This window comes from Filicampus tigris, chromosome 18, assembly GCF_054856515.1.
Source record: "Filicampus tigris isolate MCC_2025a chromosome 18, RoL_Ftig_1.0, whole genome shotgun sequence".
Classification (NCBI taxonomy): Eukaryota; Metazoa; Chordata; class Actinopteri; order Syngnathiformes; family Syngnathidae; genus Filicampus; species Filicampus tigris.
In genome coordinates, this window is record NC_141234.1 from 15,476,762 (window position 1) to 15,482,761 (window position 6,000).

A 6,000-nucleotide genomic window follows, 5' to 3' on the forward strand; every position below is an offset into this window, starting at 1 on the left:
TAAACACCTCTTCAGCGGTTAGAGCGCCCCGAGCGGTGGAAGAAAAATCCACAGAATAGCCGCACCAGACTATAAGCCGCATGGCTCAAAATCTAGGAAAAACGTTGCGTCTTATTGTCCGGAAAATACGGTAAACAGTAAGTAATTGCGAAAACAAAATTAGGTTTTGTAAAAAAGTGTACTTATGTGTAAATTTGAAAAAAAAAAAAAGTAGATTGTAGTTAGTTAAAATGATTATTTTTGTATTTCTGATTCTAAATTAAAAATAAAATATGGTAATTTCAAAATTATTAAACTATACAGTACAGCTATGTTCATGCCAGTATATATCTGTGCGGGTAATTTTATTTGTCTAATTCTAAATATTTGACATGTTCATCTGTAACTAAAGCAGGCTACGCCTCTGTTTTAATAGTTTTTCAAATGGTGACGCTATTAATATATTTTTTTTTAATTGAATGAATTATGGATAATAGAGTATGGTGCAATATTTTCATTGTATGATACAAAACGATTTAGATTAGGTTACATTTTAGTTCGTAATCCGACAGCTAACAATAACTTGTATTCTATGTAGTTGTATTCAGGAGGATGATGACCTAAAAGTGATTTACCCAGACCTGCACACAAATGAAGTGTTGTCTGCTCCTGTTTCGGTCGCCTGACCGTAGTTGGGAGACGCAGGGGAGATCCCTCTCTAAGGCCGGAGTTGCCTCCGGAGTCGCGGTTGTCGCACATCATCGATAAAAGGGTGGGAGGGAGCTCAGTAGCTCAACAACACACCCTGCTGTTTCTGGAGCTGCGGGTCCAGCAATGTGTTGCCACGGACCCAGGAGGAGGCCATGGGGGTGACGTGTGCTGCGGGAGCAGGTGTCGTGGCGGTGCTGGCGGCAGATGAAGCCTGGGACACTGGCAAGACAAATGGAAATAAAATTACTTCATTCCTCACCTTAATTACTTTGTCACTGCCTTTGTCCCACTGACACGTTCAAGTCACTCACGCTGAGACTCGATCTCCACGGCTGCTTCAAACAGCACGTGAACTGTCTCTGGTGGCTCTGCTGACGGCTCTGCTGACAGGACGGATGGCTGCTCACTTGTGCCTGTAAAGAGATGCAAAAGATCACCTCATAACAATCTGGATCCGGGGCCATCTCCCCCCACGGGGGTGGGCGAGGTGTGTGAGTTGCTGTCGGCCCGCCCGGTCGTTTACCTGAAGTGGAGCCAGACACCATGTATTTGGCTTCATTGTACCTTCCGACAATATAAGCATTTAATTGATACATGTACGAGCCGGGCAGTGCCGCCTTTCTGCGTCTTAAGTAGTCCACAAACCTACATGCAGAAACCGCCAACAAAAAATGTCATGTCATGTCATCTTCCAAACCGCTTATCCTATACAGGGTCGCGGGGAGTTGCTGGAGCCTATCCCAGCCGTCAATGGGCGAAGGCAGACTACACCCCGAACTGGTCACCAGCCAGTCGCAGGGCACACATAGACACTGTCACTGAGCGGGAATCGATCCCACGCTGCCCGCAAACAACTCAGGCGTGTGTACCACTACACTATCACTCCCTGACCACTGCCACAACTATAATCATCATCTGATGCTTGATGGAAATGGAATGGAAATATCACCGTTTTCCCGCTCCTGGTGGGATGCAACCACCATGCAGGCGTAGCCCACGTCATGGCTCAAGAGCCACTTGCAGGTTTGACCCCGGTACTGGCCAAACTGGAGCCGGCTCTCACTGAGGACCAGTTGCCGGCACTCGAGGTCTCCCCGACCTCGGACAACGCGGACCCTGGCCTCCTCCTTCACCTGCGCGGCACCTTTGCAGGTGGTGACTGCAGCTTTTGATCTGCAACAATAAATGAGCAGTATTTGATATTATAACGCATTTCATATCCTAGTCCACTTGACAAATACACAATAACAAGCACTTTGATGTGACATTGTATACCACGGCATGTAACACAAAGCGGTCTGAAATTCAATTGTTTTTTGTTGCACCCCAAATGGATAAAAGCACAGTGTTTTCTTCAAATTAGTTTTCATTTCAATGTGGCTGGTGTCTCTAAAACTCTATCGAGAGACTAAAAGCACAACTTTACATGCCGTAGCTATTTATGTGAGAACTCGGTCGGTGATTTTGGGGAGTATTATAAAAAATCTTTGGAAAATGTCTCCATCAGCTCTTAAATTCCACCCCAATTTATTTGTCCAAACAAATGTACCTTTAGCTGTACAAGGCATTAAAATGAACAGGAAACTCAAGAAGCATGGCAAGTCAGTGCCATCATTTTCCCCATGGCTGTGTTTCCGCCACGGTTTCAGCCTCAGCACTGCAACTGCAAATGCTCCTTTTCCGGTCCCATGTATTTGAAATTAGGCTTGAAATCCATTTCCTGTCTCACACACACATACACCCCCCCCCCCCCCCCCCACACACACACACAACCCACATACACTCACACACACACACACGCACGCACACGCAGACATGGTCAAGAAAACAATTCACACACACTTGCACATTGAAATTGTGCATATTCATTCACAAATCATCGCTGTCCTGTGAAAAACACATCTCCAATTTTGGAAACTTTTTTTTACACTTCACTTAAATGCGATGTCTGTAACGCGGAAACATGATTCGTGTAAAAATAAGAAAATGAAAAAATATGGACATAAGTGTTTTTCACATGACAGCGACGAAATGCATTACTACTACACTGGAAAAAATAAACTTTCCTTTTGGTTGCACATGATAACAATGTGGTTCATCAACAAATATACAATAACTTGTAAACAGGAAAAAAAAGCACTTCACTTTGGACACATTCACATCAATATAGGATGATTATTATAGTACTGTATGATTATTATTATTGGTGGTATTGTCATGGAAAAGTAAACCCGTATTAGCGTACACATCTAAGTCAAAGTATAGTTAAGTACATATGTAGTACAAGGTACTGCTTAAGTACAAGATACACTGCTCATTCTTAACAATGATTGCAATATATTTATTGTTGTTAGGAATGATATGCAAGTACATTAGCTGTCTAAAAGATACACTGCTCATTTTTAACAATGATTGCAATATATTTATTGTTGTTGTGAATTGTAACAAAACGTGTATAGCATTAGCTATAATACGCACTGTATAAAATAATATATCATATCATGTAGAAATAGCAAATGGAAGTGACAAATATTTTTTGTATACACTGCTCATTTTTAACAATGATTGCAAGATATTTATTGTTGTTGTGAATTGTAACAAAACGTGTATAGCATTAGATATAATGCGCACTGTATAAAATAATATATCATATCAAGTAGAAATAGCTGGAAGTGACAAATATTTTTTGCATTGCCCATGTAAGAGAGGAATGTGTATATTACTTTTGATGTGATTTGTTTGTCCTCCCGCGGCACGGTGGTCGACTGGTTAGCACGTCCACCTCACAGTTTAGAGGTTGTGGGTTCAATCCTGGCTCCGGCCTCCCTGTGTGGAGTGTGCATGTTCTCCCCGTGCCTGCGTGGGTTTTCTCCGGGTACTCCGGTTTCCTCCCACATTCCAAAAATATGCATGGTAAGTTGATTGGACTCTCTAAATTGCCCCTAGGTGTGATTGTGAGTGCGGATGTTTGTCTTTGTGTGCCCTGCGATTGACTGGCAACAAATTCAGGGTGTCCCCCGCCTACTGCCCGAAGACAGCTGGGATAGGCTCCAGCACGCCACGCGACCCTTGTGAGGAGAAGCGGTATAGATAATGGATGGATGGATGTTTGTCCTCCCCCTGTTACAGAGCACGTATGTTTGTATTCGTACACGAGAAACAATTTTACTGAATTCAGACACGTACATCGGTTGCAGCTGATAAACACTGTTGAACCAACATATCGTTTGAATCTTTTAGAGGGTAACAGTCGTCAATTGATTGGGTTTTACCACATAACAACCACGTGCAAACGAAGGCGAAGTACAGTACAGTACTTACTCTTTTCCGGCGATGCGGTGCATACGTTCGTGTACATTCGCGACCAATAAAGTGATACCTCCCTCTCTCCCGCAAAAAAATATAAACGAAAACGACTCAATCCTTACTTACCGAAAGAGTGGAATTGGAAGTGGTGAATTCCGTGACTTTTAAACGAGCTAGCGAGTAGTAGCGGCGACGTACGTGCTTCTTCGCGGGCCAAACACACACGGAATGGCCGAATCAAAATTGGAAGAACCCGCGGGCCCGGTCGAATACAATATTGACCAATGGGGTTGGGGGGGAGTGGGGGCGGCGCCGCGGATTTGTGTACGTGCGCGATTGGGCCAGGACGAATAGAGTATCGACCAATGGGGTCAGGGGGGAGGCGCCGCAGATTTGTGGACGTGCGCGATTGGTCGTACGAGAATAGGCGCCGAGCCAATCGTTTTAGGAGCTGCTTACCCGAAGATGGCGGCGCACTAGGCGTTTATGGATCACAGCATAGTGACTATAAACGTCTTGTCTTGAAGTTAGTCACATGATACAAGTCTTTCAAAACTACTATATAAACATGAAACATAGAGCTCACTGAAAGTGATTATAATCAAGTCTGCAAACTTCACAATTTGTTCGAACGTGTCACAGTGTAAAAATAACAGTGTTAAATAACTTTCTATGACAAATACAGCACTTAGAGACGATGCTTTCAAAGGTGCAAACAACACAAAGCTTATAGCGGGTGACAAGCAGAATGCACAGTTACGCTGCTTACGATAGGAGGACGACTCGCAACAAGGGAATCTGGCCAGTGGAGGAGTAATCTCAGACAGGGGTATTGTCAGACCGGAAAGGGTATTCGCAGAAAGGAAGTGGTGGTCGTCGTAAAGATGTGGTGGTGGTCGTAAAGGTTTGTGGTCGTAAAGTTTTGCAAATAAAAGCGTTTACATTTTCAACACGAAGTGATGTTAGTAAAGATTTGAAAATAAAGTGATGAAAATAAAAAAGATTACATTTTCACAAAAACTTGTAAAACGCGCATTAACGCCGCTTACGATTGGCACCCCCCCCATGTGAAGGTCAAGCAGCGTATAAGAGTGGCAGTAACGTGAGTATGTTGTATGTATTGTATTGAATTGTATTGTATATGGTTATGTATGCTATTTTTAACTATAGTATAGAAATTTAGAAAAGCCTTTGTAACATCGACGTGTGCACATTGTACTGTTTCTACTTATAATACTCAATATTTCCACTTATAATTTCTAAAAAGTCATGTCATGACGTTGCATTATAAGAAGAAACTTGAAATTATATTTATATGAAATGTCCTTTAATACTTATAAACCTGTATCAGAATGTTATGACCAGTAGCTGTTTGAAATATTCATGTTGTAGTTGTTAAATATCGATATATTTAGAAAGTATTGTATAATTGTAGTAATCATAGTTTATTTATTTTTATTTATGTATTTTTTCAATACTGTACAGAATATCAGAGGAAAGGTAGGATCTTATGTAACGGGAAGGACTAGATATTAGTTTATACTTCCTCATACCCCCTTTCGAGCAAGTGAAAGTGTGATTTGCCTTGCCATATTGTTTAATTTTTTCTTCTTTGTTTCCCCGATGTATATTAGCATTTCAAGTTTAATTTGAATATTATCTTATTTACATATACGAAATAAAGACAATCAATCAATAGTGGTTGCGACATAAAAGATAAAAACCATTGCATATAAAATCGTAACGTATGATTCAACCATCTCCTAGACGCATTTTGCACTGCAGCGTTTGTCTTATAATGTGTCTTATAATGTAATTAACACTGACACAAGACTGAACCACTACTTCCTATGTATACATTATGCTGCAGCCGCAGCTCCAGGGAGGAAAGGTGGACGTGCGTTAAAAGCGTATCCGAGCAAGAGGGACTTTCCCCGGGCAGCCAAAAGTGGAGTGGTGGCTGCCTATAATAGCCCTGGTAGCATAAAAAAACTCCAGGGAGGA

The 6,000-nt window shown here is 42.0% G+C and overlaps 1 long non-coding RNA gene across 1 annotated transcript; it reads right to left on the reverse strand.

Moving 5' to 3' along the window:
• Positions 1-478: 478 nt before the first annotated feature.
• LOC147132696 (uncharacterized) lies at positions 479-4,829 on the reverse strand. The gene is made up of 3 exons (XR_015082242.1): positions 4,123-4,829; positions 3,414-3,578; positions 479-1,863 (listed from the first exon to the last, which is right to left on the reverse strand). It is a non-coding gene; the product is annotated as an uncharacterized LOC147132696 (long non-coding RNA).
• Positions 4,830-6,000: the final 1,171 nt, after the last annotated feature.